Source organism: Lepus europaeus, unplaced genomic scaffold (assembly GCF_033115175.1).
Source record: "Lepus europaeus isolate LE1 unplaced genomic scaffold, mLepTim1.pri SCAFFOLD_28, whole genome shotgun sequence".
Taxonomy (NCBI): Eukaryota; Metazoa; Chordata; class Mammalia; order Lagomorpha; family Leporidae; genus Lepus; species Lepus europaeus.
The window spans coordinates 7,021,134-7,046,250 of record NW_026909158.1 but is presented as its reverse complement, the minus strand read 5'-3'; positions in this window follow the sequence as shown (position 1 = coordinate 7,046,250).

The following is a 25,117-nucleotide window of genomic DNA, read 5'->3' as shown; positions in this document are numbered from 1 at the left end:
TGAAAGTTTTTTATCGAGGAACATTTTATTTTGAGCTTGGATAGAGTAATTGGTTCCACATGGAGACACCAGCTCTACATACTCGTATTTTCTAGGGATAAAGCTAGAGGACCTGTGGCAAACAAACATGATATTTCTTTTTTTATCAATGCTATTTTATGCACTTGCCTAACGAAAAGACTTTGCTTTTCTCCAAAACCATTTTTGCTGTGATTTTCTCATCCATTGCATATGAATTCCACACCCGTTTGTCCTGAAATGACTAGGTGAAACCGGAAATATCCGGATTTGTTTTGGCTAACTCAATCCCAGATATTGCAACAGCCTCTGTATTTGTGTTTTCTGGATATTATCAACGAAATTTATTGTTTTCAATGTTTTTTATCGGGGAACATATTATTTTGAGCTTGGATAGAGTAACTGGTTCCACATGGAGACAGCACCTCTACGTATTCGTATTTTCTAGGTAGAAAGCTAGAGGAACTGCGGCAAACAAACATGATATTTCTGTTTGTATAGATGACATTTTATACAGTTGCCTAATGAACAGACTTTGCTTTTCTCCAAAACCATTTTTACTGTGATTTTCTTGGTCCGTTTCATATGAATTCCACAGCAGTTTGTCCGGATATGACTGGATGAACCCAGAAATATCCGTTGTTGTTTTGGTTAACTCAATCCCAGATATTGCTACCGCCTCTGAGTATTTGTATTCCTGATATTATCCACGGACTTCATTGATTTGAATATTTTTTATCAGGGAACATTTAATTTTGTGCTTGTAAACACTAATTGGTTCCACATGGAGACAGGAGCTCTATACATTCGTATTTTCTAGGGAGAAAGCTAGAGGAACTGGGGCAAACAAACATGATATTTCTGTTTGTATCGATGACATTTTATGCACTTGCCTAACGAACAGACTAGGCTTTTCTCCAAAACCATTTGTACTGTGATTTTCTCGGTCCCTTGCATACGAATTCCACACCAGTTTGTGCGGATATGACTGGATGAACCCGGAAATATCCGGTTTTGTTTTGGCTAACTCAATCCCAGATATTGCTGCAGGCTCGGTGTTTGTGTATTCCTGATATTATCAACAGACTTTATTGATTTGAATGTTTTTTAACAAGGTACATTTTATTTTGAGCTTGGAAACACTAATTGGTTCCACATGGAGAAAGCAGCTCTACACATTCGTATTTTCTAGGGAGAAAGCTAGAAGAACTGCGGCAAACAAACATGATATTTCTGTTTGTATCGATGACATTTTATGCACTTGCCTCACGTAAAGACTGGTTTAATCCAAAACCGTTTTTACTGTGATTTTCTTGGTCCATTGCATACGAATTCCACACTACTTTGTCCGGATATGACTGGATGAAACCGGAAATATTCGGTTTTGTTTTGGCTAACTGAATCCCAGATATTGCTACAGCCTCTGTGTTTGTGTATTACTGATATTATCCACGGACTTTATTGATTTGAATATTTTTTTCGGGAATATTTAATTTTGTGCTTGGAATCACGAATTCTTCCACATGGAGACTCCAGCTCTAAACATTCCTATTTTCTAGGGAGAAAGCTAGAGGAACTATGGCAAACACACATGATATTTCTGTTTCTATAGATGACATTTTATGCACTAGCCTAACGAAAAGACTTTGCTTTTCTCCAAAACTATTTTTACTGTGATTTTCTCGGTCCATTGCAATTGAATTCCACACCACGTTGTCTGGATATGACTGGATGAAACCGGACATATCCGGTTTCGTTTTGGCTAACTCAATCCCAGATATTGATCCAGCCTCTGTGTTTGTTTTCTGGGTATTATCGATAGACTTAACTGTTTTGAATGTTTTTATCAGGGAACATTTAATTTTGTACTGTTGAAACAGTTATTGGTTCATCATGGGAACACCAGCTCTACACATTCGTATTTTCTATGGAGAAAGCTAGAGGAACTGCGACAAACAAACATGATATTTCTGTTTGTATAGATGACATTTTATGCAATTGCCTAACGAAAAGTCTTTGCTTTTCTCCAAAACCATTTTTACTATGATTTTCTCGGTCCATTGCATCCGAATTCCACATCAGTTTGTCTGAATATGACTGGATGAAACCAGAAATATCCGGGTTTTTTTTGGCTAACACAATCCCAGATATTGTTACCGCCTCTGTGTTTCTGTATTTCTGATATTATACACAGACTTTATTGTTTTGAATATTTTTTCTCAGGGAACATTTAATATTGTGCTGCGAAACACTAGTTGGTTCTACATGGAGACACCAGCTCTACATATTTGTATTTTCTAGAGAGAAAGCTAGAGGAAATGCGGCAAACATGAAATTTCTGTTTATATCGATGACATTTTATGCAATTGCCTAACGAAAAGACTTTGCTTTTCTCCAAAATCATTTGTACTGTGATGTTCTCGGTCCATTGCATATGAATAGAACACAAGTTTGTCCTGGTATGACTGGATGAAAGCGGAAATATCCGGTTGTGTTTTGGCTAACTCAATCCGAAATATTGTGAAAGACTCTGTGTTTGTGTTTTCTGGATATTATCGATGGACTTTATTTTTTTTCCTTTTTTTTAACTTTTGTTCAATGAATATAAATTTCCAGTGTACAGCTTATGCATTACAATGGATTCCCCCTCCCATAATTTCCCTCCCACCCGCAACCCTCCCCTCTCCAGCTCCCTCTCCCCTTCCATTTGCATCAAGATTCATTTTCAATTCTCTTATATACAGAAGATCAATTTAGTATATATGAAGTAAAGCTTTCAACAGTTCGTACCCACATAGAAACAAAAAGTGAAACATACTGTTTGAGTACTAGTTATATCATCAAATCAAAATGTACAGCACATTAAGGACAGACATCCCACATGAGGAGCAAGTGCACAGTGGCTCCTGTTGTTGACCCAACAAATTGACACTCTAGTTTATGGCGCCAGTAACCATCCTAGGCTGTCATCATGAGTTGCCAAGGCTATGGAAGCCTTCCAAGTTTGCCGACTCTGATCATATTTAGACAAGGTCATAAAAGACAGGTTGAGGATAGTAACCAATGATCCTAAGAGTGGCATTTACCAGGTTTGAACAATTGTACAGCATTAAGTGGGGAACAGGACCATCAGTACACAGAGGTTGGTAGTAGAGCCATTGGTGGTAGAGTAGAGGTTATGATTACAAAGGAATGAGGCTCAAGTGCACTAGACAGGGCCTAGAACAAAGGACAATGTCATTATTAGAGGAGCTAAGAAAGGTGCTGTCTAAGCTACAAGTAATTTTTCTGATTGAGAGGCAAATAGAGCCTGATAGAAGGGGCTTGATAATAATCTGTTGGGCTTTAGGCCTTGTAAATTCAGAGGCCCAGACCTATCTATCTCTTCACATGGGGTATATCCTAAGGGAGGTGTGAGCCTCCTGAGGGAAGGCACTCTGTTGATTTTCATTACTTGGCTGGCCTGGGAGGAGAGCTGGCCAGGTAAATGCAGGGGAAATCTCTAACAAGAAATTTACAGTTCTGCCTGCAATGATGCTGACCCTACTTGACCATACCCTCAGCTGCAGTGGTCACTTTGGAAGTTGTGCTGAGTGAAGGACTTTTCAGCTTAGAGCCAATAAGATCTGTGGCTCCGACCTGGGTATCCTTCGACTCCAGGGCAGGTCCATTTCCAGTGATCCAACTCTTGGCAGAGCTACCAAGGCTCTTCACAAGCTGACTTCTGCTGAAGCCCAGGCTTACCACTTTGAAAGCCACTGCAGTGGACTGGCCTGTTGGGTCTCCTTGAGGGCAGATCACTGTACAGATCAGCCATTAATAGGCCTGCCACCCATTGCTTCTGATGCCGAGCTTTCTTTTCCTCCTGGTTTGTGTTCAAGCAGACCAGAGGATGCAAGTCAAGGGAGTGCCCAAGTCCCATCTCTAATCTTCTGCGGCCTGAACTACAAGTCTATAGTCACAGGCATGTTCTGCAGTAGTTTTTCTAAGGTAGACAATGCCCATGAGGAAAATGATATTCTCACTTTCAAACTTTCTTTCCCTTTGGTCTGAAAGGGAGGTTTTTTCTACTTTCTGTATACTTCCCTGATGGCAAACTGAATCTGCTATGAGATTATTATTTAAGTTCTAATTTTGGCTATGCTATTACAGAAAAATGTTAGCCATCTCTTCTATAAGGTCTAAAGATTAAATTGTGCGTCCACAGATTCCTTTATAATAGAATTAGTTTCCTACCTTGAAGAGAATAGAGAAATGAAAGAACAAGTTGGGCTTAGAATAGAGAAATGAGGGAGCAAGTCCTAGATCGCTTACTGACAATAGCAATATTACATGAATACTTAGCAAACCGTTTCAACCATTAGATAACAACTTAAGAAAACATTTACCAGAAGGTCCAATGCCTTCTATAAATTTTAAGAATCATGTATTTGAAAACACCTCTTAAATATCTAACATGGTGTAGTTTGTTTAGCCAGTAAATTTAAGCACAACCATCTAAAATGTTTTAAGTTTCTTTCTACCAACACGTTTAAAATATATGGTACACAGATTCAGGTCACACCAATTAAAATATATCTTTGATTGATTTTAGCAGCTTAAATTTATGGACAATCGTATCGATAAGCCATTTAAAATATAACTCTTAATAAAATTTCCCCATGTGGACATACAATATGTACACACATATAACATAGCAAAATAGACCAATATAGCAATTTTAATAATAGCTTTTAAAATCTTTAACTCTTTTTCTAGATTGCCAATGGATTTGAATTGCTTTTTCTTTTTAGTAACCTCAGTTAACAATACTTTCTCTCAGTTGGTACTCTTAATACATTATTGGCTTCATCTGTTTACAGAGCCATCCCAAAGTACTGAATACAATAAAAGTAGCTGGAAGAAGTCCTTAGGAACTTATAGGAGGACAGCTAAACACAGAACCAACACCGCTTTAGTTTTATGAGCAGCACATCATATATAACTATGGATGACAAAAGACTTTAAGTCGCCATGTTTAAAATTATAAACTCATCAACCAACAAGAGGCACTTGCTTACTTCACAGTATTTTTGAAAGCACCTGTAGGATTTGACAAGTATTTAACCCTTTAGGCCTCTGGGGCTTTCTCATTAAGATAACTATCATGTCTAGTAACACAAGATCATTAGACTTTTTAATTCTCAAACATTTGTATTAATAGCATTTTCCATTATAGAAACTTAAAGTCTGGTACCACATCACATCCTGACAGCCCTTCTAATATAATCCAAACAGCCTGCTTAGTTGGTGTCTCTATAAGATGAGAGACATAGGTCCTTCGATTTTTTCAGTTGGGCCCAAACTGGACAAACCAAAGTCCAGGATTTACTGGAAATTTTAGAGACCAGATTGTTTGAAACTTTGATTTTTTGAATGCCTGTCAAGAATGCCAAGAAGGCTCAAAATCCAAAATGTCTGGTTGAAATAAGATTCCTTAAAAGCATGACATAACATAGACCAAATTTGATCATTGTTACAAGGTGACTATTCAAATCTTTGAAAATAAGCACATATTTACATAACCCATAGCTCTTAATAAAAATTCAGCTGTTTTTGAACAATTAGAATTTAACAGACATCAAGAGCACATAATAGATTACTTTAACACATTGCTTTAACAGAGCATCAGAGTTTAATTCTATGTCAAAGAGAAACTGAGCTTCCTGTGATCTTTTGCTGTGAGGTTTCCTTCCTTTACCTTCTTTCATATTGGTGACCGTGTTTCTGTGTTTCTGTGTGTAACACATCTTTAAGCATCGTTTGCAGGGCAGGATGAGTGGCAACAAATTCTTTCAGTTTCTGTTTGCTATGAAAAGTCTTAATTTCACCTTCATTCACAAATGAGAGCTTTGCAGGATATAGTATTCTGAGCTGGCATTTTTTCTCTCTTAATACCTGGGCTATGTCTCGCCATTCCCTTCTAGCTTGTAGGGTTTCTGATGAGAAGTCTGCTGTGAGTCTAATTGGAGATCCTCTAAGAGTAATCTGACGTTTCTCTCTTGCACATTTTAGGATCTTTTCTTTATGTTTCACTGTGATGAGTTTGATTACAACATGTCGTGATGAGGATCTCTTTTGGTCATGTTTATTAGGGGTTCTATAAGCTTCCTGTACTAAGATGCCTCTGTCCTTCTCCAAACCTGGGAAATTTTCTGCTAGTATCTCACTGAAAATGCCTTCTAATCCTTTCTCCCTCTCCATGCCTTCAGGAACTCCTAGAACCCGAATGTTGGGTGTTTTAATAGTATCCTGTAGATTCCTGACAATATTTTTTTAGATTTCTGATTTCTACTTCTTTTCTTTGGTTTGCCTGTTTCCTTTCCTGTTCTCCATCTTCTAAGTCTGATATTCTCTCTTCTGCTTCGCCTATTCTGTTTTTAAGGCTCTCTAATGTGTTTGTCATTTGATCTATTGAATTCTTCATTTCATTATGATTTCTCGTCACTATCACGGTTTCTTGTTCCACTAGTCGTTTCATTTCATTTTGATTCCTCCTTAATATTTCATTTTCACGAGAGAGATTTTCTATCTTGTCCATTAAGGATTTCTGTAGTTCAAGAATTTGTTTTTGAGAACTTCTTAATGTTCTTATCAATTTTTTGAGATCCGCTTCTTGCATTTCTTCGATCTCAAGATCTTCATAATCTTGAATTGGGGTGCCTTTTTCATTTGGGAGCATCATAGTGTCCTCCTTGTTCTTGTTAGCTTGGTTTTTGTGTTTGTTGTTTCCATGTTGGAGATATTTGGTTTCTTCACTGTGGTGTTTTTTCTTGTTACACTATGGCTCTATATTAAGTGGACTGTCTGCTTTCAGTGGAATCTTAGAGGCTTGAGATGAGTGTTGACTGAGAGCTGTGTTTGGTTCCTCAGGGTTGAGGGTGTGTCAAAGATGACACTCCCAGGTTAGGTGTGGTAAATGTCTCTTTCTTTTTTTGATTCAAAAGGGAAGTAATTCTGCACAGCTGAACATAATTGGAGGTAGTTAGCAGGCAAATGATATACCCACAGGAGCCAGAGATCGGAAGCTCTTTCCCAAGGACCACACAGGAAATCTGTGCTGCCCTCAGTGTGGGCTCCAATTCTCCTGCAGTCTCCCACTGGGTTGCCAAGTTAGATCCTAAACTCCTGTTATTTCACCCCTCCCCCCAGAGTCAGGTGTTTCTGCGAGGCTCAGGGCCGGTGCAGACCTGAGGTCACCCTGCTTATGACGTATGTCCAAAATGGCGCCTGCTCTGTCTTGCTCACCTTTGAGAGGTGAGCGGAGAGAGAGAAACTTGTGTCCGTATCGGTCACTTTTTTTTATTTTTTCCTCTCTCTCTTCTAGTTAGCCTGGTGAATTTTTCCCCATGGAGTTTCAAGCCTCGTTCCCTCTAGCCTCCTCTTTCCACTTGCCCGCTGGTGTCTCGGGCTATTGAGGTTCGGCTCACCTCACGTTCCAGCGATGGTAGGTTGAGTCTGCCGCTGGTGTCCTGAACTTGGGCTCCCACGCTCTCCACGCAGGTCCACTGTGAATCACTAGTTCCAGAAGTGTTTCCTCTGCTGTTTCATCCCCTACTCTTCCTTGACCCTGCAGTATCTCCTTTTATATTAAACTGTCTCTCACCCGGACTAATAGTGTGCTCCCTGCCTATGTCGACATTTTGCCGCTCTCCTAATTTCCTATCTGGACTTTATTACTTAGAATGTTTTTCATTGGGGATCATTTTATTTTGAGCTTGGATACAGTAATTGGTTCCATATGGAGACACCAGCTGAACATATTCGTATTTTCTAGGGAGAAAGCTATAGGAACTGCGGCAAACAAACATGATATTTCTGTTTGTATAGATGACATTTTATGCACTTGCCTAACGAAAAGACTTTGCTTTTCTCCAAAACCATTTTTACTGTGATTTTCTCGGTCCATTGCATCCGACTTCCAAACGACTTTTTCCGGATATGACTGGATGGAACCAGAAATATCCGGTTGCGTTTTGGCTAACACAATCTGAAATATTGTGACAGCCTCTGTGTTTGTGTTTTCTGGATATTATCGATGGACTTTATTGTTTTGAATATTTTTATCAGGGAACATTTAATTTTGTACCGTAGAAACACTAATTGGTTCATCATGGGGACACCAGCTCTACAAATTCGTATTTTCTAGGGAGAAAGCTAGAGGAACTGCGAAAAACAAACATGATATTTCTGTTTGTATCGCTGACATTTTATGCACTTGCCTAACGAAAAGACTTTGCTTTTCTCCAAAACCATTTTTCTGTGATTTTCTCGGTACACTTCATACAATTCCACAACAGTTTGTCCGGATAAGACTGGATGAAACCGGAAATATCCGGTTTTGTTTTGGCTAACTCAATCCCAGATAGCGCTACAGCCTCTGTGTTTGTGTATTCCTGATATTATCCACGGACTTTATTGTTTTGAATGTTTTTTATCAGGGAACATTTTATTTTGATCTTGGAAAAACTAATTGGTTCCACATGGAGACACCAGATGTTCACCTTCCTATTTCTAGGGAGAAAGCTAGAGGAACTGTGGCAAACAAACATGATATTTCTGTTTGTATAGATGACATTTTATACAGTTGCCTAATGAACAGACTTTGCTTTTCTCCAAAACCATTTTTACTGTGATTTTCTTGGTCCGTTTCATATGAATTCCACAGCAGTTTGTCCGGATATGACTGGATGAACCCAGAAATATCCGTTGTTGTTTTGGCTAACTCAATCCCAGATATTGCTACCGCCTCTGAGTATTTGTATTCCTGATATTATCCACGGACTTCATTGATTTGAATATTTTTTATCAGGGAACATTTAATTTTGTGCTTGTAAACACTAATTGGTTCCACATGGAGACAGGAGCTCTATACATTCGTATTTTCTAGGGAGAAAGCTAGAGGAACTGGGGCAAACAAACATGATATTTCTGTTTGTATCGATGACATTTTATGCACTTGCCTAACGAACAGACTAGGCTTTTCTCCAAAACCATTTGTACTGTGATTTTCTCGGTCCCTTGCATACGAATTCTACACCAGTTTGTCCGGATATGACTGGATGAACCCGGAAATATCCGGTTTTGTTTTGGCTAACTCAATCCCAGATATTCCTACAGCCTCTGTGTTTGTGTATTCCTGATATTATCAACAGACTTTATTGATTTGAATGTTTTTTAACAAGGTGCATTTTATTTTGAGCTTGGAAACACTAATTGGTTCCACATGGAGAAACCAGCTCTACACATTCGTATTTTCTAGGGAGAAAGCTAGAAGAACTGCGGCAAACAAACATGATATTTCTGTTTGTATCGATGACATTTTATGCACTTGCCTCACGTAAAGACTGGTTTAATCCAAAACCGTTTTTACTGTGATTTTCTTGGTCCATTGCATATGAATTCCACACTACATTGTCCGGATATGACTGGATGAAACCGGAAATATCCGGTTTTGTTTTGGCTAACTGAATCCCAGATATTGCTACAGCCTCTGTGTTTGTGTATTACTGATATTATCCACGGACTTTATTGATTTGAATATTTTTTTCGGGAATATTTAATTTTGTGCTTGGAATCACGTATTGGTTCCACATGGAGACACCAGCTCTAAACATTCCTATTTTCTAGGGAGAAAGCTAGAGGAACTACGGCAAACACACATGATATTTCTGTTTCTATAGATGACATTTTATGCACTAGCCTAACGTAAAGACTTTGCTTTTCTCCAAAACTATTTTTACTGTGATTTTCTCGGTCCATTGCAATTGAATTCCACACCACGTTGTCTGGATATGACTGCATGAAACCGGACATATCCGGTTTCGTTTTGGCTAACTCAATCCCAGATATTGATCCAGCCTCTGTGTTTGTTTTCTGGGTATTATTGATAGACTTAACTGTTTTGAATGTTTTTATCAGGGAACATTTAATTTTGTACTGTTGAAACAGTAATTGGTTCATCATGGGAACACCAGCTCTACACATTCGTATTTTCTATGGAGAAAGCTAGAGGAACTGCGACAAACAAACATGATATTTCTGTTTGTATCGATGACATTTTATGCACTTGCCTCACGTATAGACTGGTTTAATCCAAAACCGTTTTTACTGTGATTTTCTTGGTCCATTGCATATGAATTCCACACTACTTTGTCCGGATATGACTGGATGAAACTGGAAATATCCGGTTTTGTTTTGGCTAACTGAATCCCAGATATTGCTACAGCCTCTGTGTTTGTGTATTCCTGATATTATCCATGAACTTTATTGTTTTGAATGTTTTTTTATCAGGGAACATTTAATTTTGATCTTGGAAACACTAACTGGTTCCAAATGGAGACACCAGCTCTACACATTCCTATTTTCTAGGGAGAAAGCTAGAGGAATTGCGACAAACAAATATGATATTTCTGTTTGTATAGATGACATTTTATGCACTTGCCTAACGAAAAGCCTTTGCTTTTCTCCAAAACCATTTTTACTGTGAATTTCTCAGTCCATTGCATACGAATTCCACACCACTTTTCCGGATATGACAAGATGAACCCGGAAATATCCGGTTTTGTTTTGGCTAACTCAATCACAGATATTGCTGCAGCCTCTATGTTTGTGTTTTCTGGATGTTATCGATGGACTTTATTGTTTTGAATGTTTTTATCAGGGAACATTTAATTTTATACCATTGAAACACTAATTGGTTCATCATTGGAACACTAGCTGTACACATTCATATTTTCTAGGGAGAAAGCTAGAGGAATTGCGGCAAACAAACATAATATTTCTGTTTGTATCGATGACATTTTATGCACTTGCCTAACGAGAAGACTTTGCTTTTCTCCAAAACCATTTTTACTATGAATATCTGGGTGCATTGCATACGAATTCCACACCTGTTTATGGGATATGATGGGATGAAACCGGAAATATCCGGGTTTTTTTTGGCTAACTCAATCCCAGATATTGTTACAGCCTCTGTGTTTGTGCATTCCTGATACTATCCACGGACTTTATTGTTTTGAATGCTTTTTATCAGGGAACATTTAAGTTTGTGCTAGGAAACACTAATTGGTTCCACATGGAGATGCCAGCTCTACACATTCTTATTTTTTTGGGAGAATGCTAGAGGAACTGTGACAAACAAACATGATATTTCTGTTTGTATCGATGACATTTTATGCACTTGCCTAACGAGAAGACTTTGCTTTTCTCCAAAACCATTCTTACTGTGATTTTCTCGGTGCATTGCATACGAATTCCACACCACGTTGTCCGGATATGACTGGATGAAACCGGACATATCCGGTTTTGTTTTGGCTAAGTCAATCCCAGATATTACTACAGCCTCTGTGTTTGTGTATTCCTGATATTACCACAGACTTTATTGATTTGAATATTTTTTTCGGGAATATTTAATTTTGTGCTTGGAATCACGAATTGGTTCCACATGGAGACACCAGCTCTAAACATTCCTATTTTCTAGGGAGAAAGCTAGAGGAACTACGGCAAACACACATGATATTTCTGTTTCTATAGATGACATTTTATGCACTAGCCTAACGAAAAGACTTTGCTTTTCTCCAAAACTATTTTTACTGTGATTTTCTCGGTCCATTGCAATTGAATTCCACACCACGTTGTCTGGATATGACTGGATGAAACCGGACATATCCGGTTTCGTTTTGGCTAACTCAATCCCAGATATTGATCCAGCCTCTGTGTTTGTTTTCTGGGTATTATCGATAGACTTAATTGTTTTGAATGTTTTTATCAGGGAACATTTAATTTTGTACTGTTGAAACAGTAATTGGTTCATCATGGGAACACCAGCTCTACACATTCGTATTTTCTATGGAGAAAGCTAGAGGAACTGCGACAAACAAACATGATATTTCTGTTTGTATAGATGACATTTTATGCACTTGCCTAACGAAAAGTCTTTGCTTTTCTCCAAAACCATTTTTACTATGATTTTCTCGGTCCATTGCATCCGAATTCCACATCAGTTTGTCTGGATATGACTGGAAGAAAACAGATATATCCGGGTTTTTTTTGGCTAACTCAATCCCAGATATTGTTACAGCCTCTGTGTTTGTGCATTCCTGATATTATCCACGGACTTTATTGTTTTGAATGCTTTTTATCAGGGAACATTTAAGTTTGTGCTAGGAAACACTAATTGGTTCCACATGGAGACGCCAGCTCTACACATTCTTATTTTTTTGAGGGAATGCTAGAGGAACTGTGACAAACAAACATGATATTTCTGTTTGTATCGATGACATTTTATGCACTTGCCTAACGAGAAGACTTTGCTTTTCTCCAAAACCATTTTTACTGTGATTTTTTTGGTTCATTGCATATGAATTCCACACCACTTTGTCCGGATATGACTGGATGAAACCTGAAATATACGGTTGTGTTATGGCTAACTCAATCCGAAATATTGTGAAAGCCTCTGTGTTTGTGTTTTCTGGATATTATCAACGGACTTTATTTTTTTATTTTTTTTTAACTTTTATTTAATGAATATAAATTTCCAGTGTACAGCTTATGCATTACAATGGCTTCCTCCTCCCATAACTTCCCTCCCACCCGCAACCCTCCCCTCTCCCGCTCCTTCTCCGCTTTCATTTGCATCAAGATTCATTTTCAATTCTCTTTATATACAGTAGATCAATTTAGTATATATGAAGTAAAGATTTCAACAGTTTGCACCCACATGGAAACACAAAGTGAAACATACTGTTGGAGTACTAGTTATAGCATTAAGTCACAATGTACAGCATATTAAGGACAGAGATCCCACATCAGGAGCAAGCGCACAGTGGCTCCTGTTGTTGACCCAACAAATTGACACTCTAGTTTATGGCGCCAGTAACCATCCTAGGCTGTCATCATGAGTTGCCAAGGCTATGGAAGCCTTCCAAGTTTACCAACTCTGATCATATTTAGGCAAGGTCATAAAAGACAGGTTGAGGATAGTAACCAATGATCCAAAGAGTGGCATTTACCAGGTTTGAACAAATTATACAGCATGAAGTGGGGAAGAGGACCATCAGTACACACAGGTTGGGAGGTACACACATTGGTGGTAGAGTAGAGGTTATGATTACAAAGGAATGAGGCCCAAGTGCACTAGACAGGGTCTAGAACAAAGGACAGAGTCATTATTAGATGTGCTAAGAAAGGTGCTGTCTAAGCTACAAGTAATTTTTCTGATTGAGAGGCAAATAGAACCTGATAGAAGGGGCTTGATAATAATCTGGTTGGCTTTAGGCCTTGTAAGTTAAGAGGCCCAGACCTATCTATCTCTTCACATGGGGTATATCCTAAGGGAGGTGTGAACCTCCTGAGGGAAGGCACTCTGTTGACTTTCATTACTTGGCTGGCCTGGGAGGAGCGCTGGCCAGGTAAATGCAGGGGGCATCTCTAACAAGAAATTTACAGTTCTGCCTCCAATGATGCTGACCCTACTTGACCAAACCCTCAGCTGCAGTGGTCACTTTGGAAGTTGGGCTGAGTGAAGGGCTTTTCAGCTTAGAGCCAATAAGATCTGTGGCTCTGACCTGGGTATCGTTCGACTCCAGGGCAGGTCCATTTCCAGTGATCCAACTCTTGGCAGAGCTACCAAGGCTCTTCACAAGCTGCCTTCTGCTGAAGCCCAGGCTTACCACATTGAAAGCCACTGCAGTGGACTGGCCTGTTGGGTCTCCTTGAGGGCAGATCACTGTACAGATCAGCCATTAATAGGCCTGCCACCCATTGCTTCTGATGCCTAGCTTTCTTTTCCTCCTGGTTTGTGTTAAAGCAGACCAGAGGATGCAAGTCAAGGGAGTGCCCAAGTCCCATCTCTAATCTTCTGCGGCCTGAACTACAAGTCTATAGTCACAGGCATGTTCTGTAGTAGTTTTTCTAAGGTAGACAATGCCCATGAGGAAAATGATATTCTCACTTTCAAACTTTCTTTCCCTTTGGTCTGAAAGGGAGGTTTTTTCTACTTACTGTATACTTCGCTGATGGCAAAGTGAATCTACTATCAGATTATTATTTAAGTTCTTATTTTGGCTATGCTATTACAGAAAAATGTTAGCCATCTCTTCTATAAGGTCTAAAGATTAAATTGTGCGTCCACAGATTCCTTTATAATAGAATTAGTTTCCTACCTTGAAGAGAATAGAGAAATGAAAGAACAAGTTGGGCTTAGAATAGAGAAATGAGGGAGCAAGTCCTAGATCGCTTACTGACAATAGCAATATTACATGAATACTTAGCAAACCATTTCAACCATTAGATAACAACTTAAGAAAACATTTACCAGAAGGTCCAATGCCTTCTATAAATTTTAAGAATCATGTATTTGAAAACACCTCTTGAATATCTAACATGGTGTAGTTTGTTTAGCCAGTAAACTTAAGCACAACCATATAAAATGTTTTTAGTTTCTTTCTACCAACAAGTATAAAACATATGATACAGAGATTCAGGTCACACCAATAAAAATGTATCTTTGATTGATTTTAGCAGCTTAAATTTATGGACAATCTTATCGATAAGCCATTTAAAATAAAAATCTTAATAAAATATCCCCATGTGGACATACAGTATGTACACACATATAACATAGCGTAATAGACCAATATAGCAATTTTAATAATAGCTTTTAAAATCTTTAACTCTTTTTCTAGATTGCCAATGGATTTGAATTGCTTTTTGTTTTTAGTAACGTCAGTTAACCATACTTTCTCTCAGTTGGTACTGTTAATACATTATTGGCTTCATCTGTTTACAGAGCCATCCCAAAGTACTGAATACAATAAAAGTAGCTGGAAAAAGTCCTTAGGAACCTATAGGAGGACAGCTAAACACAGAACCAACAATGCTTTAGTTTTATGAGCAGCACAGCATATATAACTGTGGATGACAAAAGACTTTAAGTCGCCATGTTTAAAATTATAAACTCATCAACCAACAAGAGGCACTTGCTTACTTCACAGTATTTTTTGAAAGCACCTGTAGGATTTGACAAGTATTTAACCCTTTAGGCCTCTGGGGCTTTCTCATTAAGACAACTATCATGTCTAGTAACACAAGATCATTAGACTTTTTAATTCTCAAACATTTGTCTTAATAGCATTTTCCATTATAGAAACTTAAAGTCTGGTACCACATCACATCCTGACAGTCCTTCTAATATAATCCAAATAGCCTGCTTAGTTGGTGTCTCTATAAGATGAGAGACATAGGTCCTTCGATTTTTTCAGTTGGGCCCAAACTGGACAAACCAAAGTCCAGGATTTACTGGAAATTTTAGAGACCAGATTGTTTGAAACTTTGATTTTTTGAATGCCTGTCAAGAATGCCAAGAAGGCTCAAAATCCAAAATGTCTGGTTGAAATAAGATTCCTTAAAATCATGACATAACATAGACCAAATTTGATCATTGTTACAAGGTGACTATTATATCTTTGAAAATAAGCACATATTTACATAACCCATAGCTCTTAATAAAAATTCAGCTGTTTTTGAACAATTAGAATTTAACAGACATCAAGAGCACATAATAGATTACTTTAACACATTGCTTTAACAGAGCATCAGAGTTTAATTCTATGTCAAAGAGAAACTGAGCTTCCTGTGATCTTTTGCTGTGAGGTTTCCTTCCTTTACCTTCTTTCATATTGGTGACCGTGTTTCTGTGTTTCTGTGTGTAACACATCTTTAAGCATCGTTTGCAGGGCAGGATGAGTGGCAACAAATTCTTTCAGTTTCTGTTTGCTATGAAAAGTCTTAATTTCACCTTCATTCACAAATGAGAGCTTTGCAGGATATAGTATTCTGGGCTGGCAGTTTTTCTCTCTTAATACCTGGGCTATGTCTCGCCATTCCCTTCTAGCTTGTAGGGTTTCTGATGAGAAGTCTGCTGTGAGTCTAATTGGAGATCCTCTAAGAGTAATCTGACGTTTCTCTCTTGCACATTTTAGGATCTTTTCTTTATGTTTCACTGTGATGAGTTTGATTACAACATGTCGTGATGAGGATCTCTTTTGGTCATGTTTATTAAGGGTTCTATAAGCTTCCTGTACTAAGATGCCTCTGTCCTTCTCCAAACCTGGGAAATTTTCTGCTAGTATCTCACTGAAAATGCCTTCTAATCCTTTCTCCCTCTCCATGCCTTCAGGAACTCCTAGAACCCGAATGTTGGGTGTTTTAATAGTATCCTGTAGATTCCTGACAATATTTTTTTAGATTTCTGATTTCTACTTCTTTTCTTTGGTTTGCCTGTTTCCTTTCCTGTTCTCCATCTTCTAAGTCTGATATTCTCTCTTCTGCTTCGCCTATTCTGTTTTTAAGGCTCTCTAATGTGTTTGTCATTTGATCTATTGAATTCTTCATTTCATTATGATTTCTCGTCACTATCACAGTTTCTTGTTCCACTAGTCGTTTCATTTCATTTTGATTCCTCCTTAATATTTCATTTTCACGAGAGAGATTTTCTATCTTGTCCATTAAGGATTTCTGTAGTTCAAGAATTTGTTTTTGAGAACTTCTTAATGTTCTTATCAATTTTTTGAGATCCGCTTCTTGCATTTCTTCGATCTCAAGATCTTCATAATCTTGAATTGGGGTGCCTTTTTCATTTGGGAGCATCATAGTGTCCTCCTTGTTCTTGTTAGCTTGGTTTTTGTGTTTGTTGTTTCCATGTTGGAGATATTTGGTTTCTTCACTGTGGTGTTTTTTCTTGTTACACTATGGCTCTATATTAAGTGGACTGTCTGCTTTCAGTGGAATCTTAGAGGCTTGAGATGAGTGTTGACTGAGAGCTGTGTTTGGTTCCTCAGGGTTGAGGGTGTGTCAAAGATGACACTCCCAGGTTAGGTGTGGTAAATGTCTCTTTCTTTTTTTGATTCAAAAGGGAAGTAATTCTGCACAGCTGAACATAATTGGAGGTAGTTAGCAGGCAAATGATATACCCACAGGAGCCAGAGGTCGGAAGCTCTTTCCCAAGGACCACACAGGAAATCTGTGCTGCCCTCAGTGTGGGCTCCAATTCTCCTGCAGTCTCCCACTGGGTTGCCAAGTTAGATCCTAAACTCCTGTTATTTCACCCCTCCCCCCAGAGTCAGGTGTTTCTGCGAGGCTCAGGGCCGGTGCAGACCTGAGGTCACCCTGCTTATGACGTATGTCCAAAATGGCGCCTGCTCTGTCTTGCTCACTTTGAGAGGTGAGCGGAGAGAGAGAAATTTGTGTCCGTATCGGTCACTTTTTTTTATTTTTTCCTCTCTCTCTTCTAGTTAGCCTGGTGAATTTTTCCCCATGGAGTTTCAAGCCTCGTTCCCTCTAGCCTCCTCTTTCCGCTTGCCCGCTGGTGTCTCGGGCTATTGAGGTTCGGCTCACCTCACGTTCCAGCGATGGTAGGTTGAGTCTGCCGCTGGTGTCCTGAACTTGGGCTCCCACGCTCTCCACGCAGGTCCACTGTGAATCACTAGTTCCAGAAGTGTTTCCTCTGCTGTTTCATCCCCTACTCTTCCTTGACCCTGCAGTATCTCCTTTTATATTAAACTGTCTCTCACCCGGACTAATAGTGTGCTCCCTGCCTATGTCGACATTTTGCCGCTCTCCTAATTTCCTATCTGGACTTTATTACTTAGAATGTTTTTCATTGGGGATCATTTTATTTTGAGCTTGGATACAGTAATTGGTTCCATATGGAGACACCAGCTGAACATATTCGTATTTTCTAGGGAGAAAGCTATAGGAACTGCGGCAAACAAACATGATATTTCTGTTTGTATAGATGACATTTTATGCACTTGCCTAACGAAAAGACTTTGCTTTTCTCCAAAACCATTTTTACTGTGATTTTCTCGGTCCATTGCATCCGACTTCCAAACGACTTTTTCCGGATATGACTGGATGGAACCAGAAATATCCGGTTGCGTTTTGGCTAACACAATCTGAAAATTTGTGACAGCCTCTGTGTTTGTGTTTTCTGGATATTATCGATGGACTTTATTGTTTTGAATATTTTTATCAGGGAACATTTAATTTTGTACCGTAGAAACACTAATTGGTTCATCATGGGAACACCAGCTCTACAAATTCGTATTTTCTAGGGAGAAAGCTAGAGGAACTGCGAAAAACAAACATGATATTTCTGTTTTTATCGCTGACATTTTATGCACTTGCCTAACGAAAAGACTTTGCTTTTCTCCAAAACCATTTTTCTGTGATTTTCTCGGTACACTTCATACAATTCCACAACAGTTTGTCCGGATAAGACTGGATGAAACCGGAAATATCCGGTTTTGTTTTGGCTAACTCAATCCCAGATAGCGCTACAGCCTCTGTGTTTTTGTATTCCTGATATTATCCACAGACTTTATTGTTTTGAATGTTTTTTATCAGGGAACATTTTATTTTGATCTTGGAAAAACTAATTGGTTCCACATGGAGACACCAGATGTTCACCTTCCTATTTCTAGGGAGAAAGCTAGAGGAACTGTGGCAAACAAACATGATATTTCTGTTTGTATAGATGACATTTTATACAGTTGCCTAATGAACAGACTTTGCTTTTCTCCAAAACCATTTTTACTGTGATTTTCTTGGTCCGTTTCATATGAATTCCACAGCAGTTTGTCCGGATATGACTGGATGAACCCAGAAATATCCGTTGTTGTTTTGGCTAACTCAATCCCAGATATTGCTACCGCCTCTGAGTATTTGTATTCCTGATATTATCCACGGACTTCATTGATTTGAATATTTTTTATCAGGGAACATTTAATTTTGTGCTTGTAAACACTAATTGGTTCCACATGGAGACAGGAGCTCTATACATTCGTATTTTCTAGGGAGAAAGCTAGAGGAACTGGGGCAAACAAACATGATATTTCTGTTTGTATCGATGACATTTTATGCACTTGCCTAACGAACAGACTAGGCTTTTCTCCAAAACCATTTGTACTGTGATTTTCTCGGTCCCTTGCATACGAATTCCACACCAGTTTGTCCGGATATGACTGGATGAACCCGGAAATATCCGGTTTTGTTTTGGCTAACTCAATCCCAGATATTCCTACAGCCTCTGTGTTTGTGTATTCCTGATATTATCAACAGACTTTATTGATTTGAATGTTTTTTAACAAGGTGCATTTTATTTTGAGCTTGGAAACACTAATTGGTTCCACATGGAGAAACCAGCTCTACACATTCGTATTTTCTAGGGAGAAAGCTAGAAGAACTGCGGCAAACAAACATGATATTTCTGTTTGTATCGATGACATTTTATGCACTTGCCTCACGTAAAGACTGGTTTAATCCAAAACCGTTTTTACTGTGATTTTCTTGGTCCATTGCATATGAATTCCACACTACATTGTCCGGATATGACTGGATGAAACCGGAAATATCCGGTTTTGTTTTGGCTAACTGAATCCCAGATATTGCTACAGCCTCTGTGTTTGTGTATTACTGATATTATCCACGGACTTTATTGATTTGAATATTTTTTTCGGGAATATTTAATTTTGTGCTTGGAATCACGTATTGGTTCCACATGGAGACACCAGCTCTAAACATTCCTATTTTCTAGGGAGAAAGCTAGAGGAACTACGGCAAACACACATGATATTTCTGTTTCTATAGATGACATTTTATGCACTAGCCTAACGAAAAGACTTTGCTTTTCTCCAAAACTATTTTTACTGGGATTTTCTCAGTCCATTGCAATTGAATTCCACACCACGTTGTCTGGATATGACTGGATGAAACCGGACATATCCGGTTTCGTTTTGGCTAACTCAATCCCAGATATTGATCCAGCCTCTGTGTTTGTTTTCTGGGTATTATCGATAGACTTAACTGTTTTGAATGTTTTTATCAGGGAACATTTAATTTTGTACTGTTGAAACAGTAATTGGTTCATCATGGGAACACCAGCTCTACACATTCGTATTTTCTATGGAGAAATCTAGAGGAACTGCGACAAACAAACATGATATTTCTGTTTGTATCGATGACATTTTATGCACTTGCCTCACGTAAAGACTGGTTTAATCCAAAACCGTTTTTACTGTGATTTTCTTGGTCCATTGCATATGAATTCCACACTACTTTGTCCGGATATGACTGGATGAAACCGGAAATATCCGGTTTTGTTTTGGTTAACTGAATCCCAGATATTGCTACAGCCTCTGTGTTTGTGTATTCCTGATATTATCCATGAACTTTATTGTTTTGAATGTTTTTTTATCAGGGAACATTTAATTTTGATCTTGGAAACACTAACTGGTTCCAAATGGAGACACCAGCTCTACACATTCCTATTTTCTAGGGAGAAAGCTAGAGGAATTGCGACAAACAAATATGATATTTCTGTTTGTATAGATGACATTTTATGCACTTGCCTAACGAAAAGCCTTTGCTTTTCTCCAAAACCATTTTTACTGTGAATTTCTCAGTCCATTGCATACGAATTCCACATCACTTTTCCGGATATGACAAGATGAACCCGGAAATATCCGGTTTTGTTTTGGCTAACTCAATCACAGATATTGCTGCAGCCTCTATGTTTGTGTTTTCTGGATGTTATCGATGGACTTTATTGTTTTGAATGTTTTTATCAGGGAACATTTAATTTTATACCATTGAAACACTAATTGGTTCATCATTGGAACACTAGCTGTACACATTCATATTTTCTAGGGAGAAAGCTAGAGGAATTGCGGCAAACAAACATAATATTTCTGTTTGTATCGATGACATTTTATGCACTTGCCTAATGAGAAGACTTTGCTTTTCTCCAAAACCATTTTTACTATGAATATCTGGGTGCATTGCATACGAATTCCACACCTGTTTATGGGATATGATGGGATGAAACCGGAAATATCCGGGTTTTTTTTGGCTAACTCAATCCCAGATATTGTTACAGCCTCTGTGTTTGTGCATTCCTGATATTATCCACGGACTTTATTGTTTTGAATGCTTTTTATCAGGGAACATTTAAGTTTGTGCTAGGAAACACTAATTGGTTCCACATGGAGACGCCAGCTCTACACATTCTTATTTTTTTGGGAGAATGCTAGAGGAACTGTGACAAACAAACATGATATTTCTGTTTGTATCGATGACATTTTATGCACTTGCCTAACGAGAAGACTTTGCTTTTCTCCAAAACCATTCTTACTGTGATTTTCTCGGTGCATTGCATACGAATTCCACACCACGTTGTCCGGATATGACTGGATGAAACCGGACATATCCGGTTTTGTTTTGGCTAAGTCAATCCCAGATATTACTACAGCCTCTGTGTTTGTGTATTCCTGATATTACCACAGACTTTATTGATTTGAATATTTTTTTCGGGAATATTTAATTTTGTGCTTGGAATCACGAATTGGTTCCACATGGAGACACCAGCTCTAAACATTCCTATTTTCTAGGGAGAAAGCTAGAGGAACTACGGCAAACACACATGATATTTCTGTTTCTATAGATGACATTTTATGCACTAACCTAACGAAAAGACTTTGCTTTTCTCCAAAACTATTTTTACTGTGATTTTCTCGGTCCATTGCAATTGAATTCCACACCACGTTGTCTGGATATGACTGGATGAAACCGGACATATCCGGTTTCGTTTTGGCTAACTCAATCCCAGATATTGATCCAGCCTCTGTGTTTGTTTTCTGGGTATTATCGATAGACTTAATTGTTTTGAATGTTTTTATCAGGGAACATTTAATTTTGTACTGTTGAAACAGTAATTGGTTCATCATGGGAACACCAGCTCTACACATTCGTATTTTCTATGGAGAAAGCTAGAGGAACTGCGACAAACAAACATGATATTTCTGTTTGTATAGATGACATTTTATGCACTTGCCTAACGAAAAGTCTTTGCTTTTCTCCAAAACCATTTTTACTATGATTTTCTCGGTCCATTGCATCCGAATTCCACATCAGTTTGTCTGGATATGACTGGAAGAAAACAGATATATCCGGGTTTTTTTTGGCTAACTCAATCCCAGATATTGTTACAGCCTCTGTGTTTGTGCATTCCTGATATTATCCACGGACTTTATTGTTTTGAATGCTTTTTATCAGGGAACATTTAAGTTTGTGCTAGGAAACACTAATTGGTTCCACATGGAGACGCCAGCTCTACACATTCTTATTTTTTTGGGAGAATGCTAGAGGAACTGTGACAAACAAACATGATATTTCTGTTTGTATCGATGACATTTTATGCACTTGCCTAACGAGAAGACTTTGCTTTTCTCCAAAACCATTTTTACTGTGATTTTTTTGGTTCATTGCATATGAATTCCACACCACTTTGTCCGGATATGACTGGATGAAACCTGAAATATACGGTTGTGTTATGGCTAACTCAATCCGAAATATTGTGAAAGCCTCTGTGTTTGTGTTTTCTGGATATTATCAACGGACTTTATTTTTTTATTTTTTTTTTAACTTTTATTTAATGAATATAAATTTCCAGTGTACAGCTTATGCATTACAATGGCTTCCTCCTCCCATAACTTCCCTCCCACCCGCAACCCTCCCCTCTCCCGCTCCTTCTCCGCTTTCATTTGCATCAAGATTCATTTTCAATTCTCTTTATATACAGTAGATCAATTTAGTATATATGAAGTAAAGATTTCAACAGTTTGCACCCACATGGAAACACAAAGTGAAACATACTGTTGGAGTACTAGTTATAGCATTAAGTCACAATGTACAGCATATTAAGGACAGAGATCCCACATGAGGAGCAAGTGCACAGTGGCTCCTGTTGTTGACCCAACAAATTGACACTCTAGTTTATGGCGCCAGTAACCCTCCTAGGCTGTCATCATGAGTTGCCAAGGCTATGGAAGCCTTCCAAGTTTACCAACTCTGATCATATTTAGGCAAGGTCATAAAAGACAGAGTGAGGATAGTAACCAATGATCCAAAGAGTGGCATTTACCAGGTTTGAACAAAATATACAGCATTAAGTGGGGAAGAGGACCATCAGTACACACAGGTTGGGAGGTACACACATTGGTGGTAGAGTAGAGGTTATGATTACAAAGGAATGAGGCCCAAGTGCACTAGACAGGGTCTAGAACAAAGGACAGAGTCATTATTAGATGTGCTAAGAAAGGTGCTGTCTAAGCTACAAGTAATTTTTCTGATTGAGAGGCAAATAGAACCTGATAGAAGGGGCTTGATAATAATCTGGTTGGCTTTAGGCCTTGTAAGTTAAGAGGCCCAGACCTATCTATCTCTTCACATGGGGTATATCCTAAGGGAGGTGTGAACCTCCTGAGGGAAGGCACTCTGTTGACTTTCATTACTTGGCTGGCCTGGGAGGAGCGCTGGCCAGGTAAATGCAGGGGGCATCTCTAACAAGAAATTTACAGTTCTGCCTCCAATGATGCTGACCCTACTTGACCAAACCCTCAGCTGCAGTGGTCACTTTGGAAGTTGGGCTGAGTGAAGGGCTTTTCAGCTTAGAGCCAATAAGATCTGTGGCTCTGACCTGGGTATCGTTCGACTCCAGGGCAGGTCCATTTCCAGTGATCCAACTCTTGGCAGAGCTACCAAGGCTCTTCACAAGCTGACTTCTGCTGAAGCCCAGGCTTACCACATTGAAAGCCACTGCAGTGGACTGGCCTGTTGGGTCTCCTTGAGGGCAGATCACTGTACAGATCAGCCATTAATAGGCCTGCCACCCATTGCTTCTGATGCCTAGCTTTCTTTTCCTCCTGGTTTGTGTTAAAGCAGACCAGAGGATGCAAGTCAAGGGAGTGCCCAAGTCCCATCTCTAATCTTCTGCGGCCTGAACTACAAGTCTATAGTCACAGGCATGTTCTGTAGTAGTTTTTCTAAGGTAGACAATGCCCATGAGGAAAATGATATTCTCACTTTCAAACTTTCTTTCCCTTTGGTCTGAAAGGGAGGTTTTTTCTACTTACTGTATACTTCGCTGATGGCAAAGTGAATCTACTATCAGATTATTATTTAAGTTCTTATTTTGGCTATGCTATTACAGAAAAATGTTAGCCATCTCTTCTATAAGGTCTAAAGATTAAATTGTGCGTCCACAGATTCCTTTATAATAGAATTAGTTTCCTACCTTGAAGAGAATAGAGAAATGAAAGAACAAGTTGGGCTTAGAATAGAGAAATGAGGGAGCAAGTCCTAGATCGCTTACTGACAATAGCAATATTACATGAATACTTAGCAAACCGTTTCAACCATTAGATAACAACTTAAGAAAACATTTACCAGAAGGTCCAATGCCTTCTATAAATTTTAAGAATCATGTATTTGAAAACACCTCTTGAATATCTAACATGGTGTAGTTTGTTTAGCCAGTAAACTTAAGCACAACCATATAAAATGTTTTTAGTTTCTTTCTACCAACAAGTATAAAACATATGATACAGAGATTCAGGTCACACCAATTAAAATGTATCTTTGATTGATTTTAGCAGCTTAAATTTATGGACAATCTTATCGATAAGCCATTTAAAATAAAAATCTTAATAAAATATCCCCATGTGGACATACAGTATGTACACACATATAACATAGCGTAATAGACCAATATAGCAATTTTAATAATAGCTTTTAAAATCTTTAACTCTTTTTCTAGATTGCCAATGGATTTGAATTGCTTTTTGTTTTTAGTAACGTCAGTTAACCATACTTTCTCTCAGTTGGTACTGTTAATACATTATTGGCTTCATCTGTTTACAGAGCCATCCCAAAGTACTGAATACAATAAAAGTAGCTGGAAAAAGTCCTTAGGAACCTATAGGAGGACAGCTAAACACAGAACCAACAATGCTTTAGTTTTATGAGCAGCACAGCATATATAACTGTGGATGACAAAAGACTTTAAGTCGCCATGTTTAAAATTATAAACTCATCAACCAACCAGAGGCACTTGCTTACTTCACAGTATTTTTTGAAAGCACCTGTAGGATTTGACAAGTATTTAACCCTTTAGGCCTCTGGGGCTTTCTCATTAAGACAACTATCATGTCTAGTAACACAA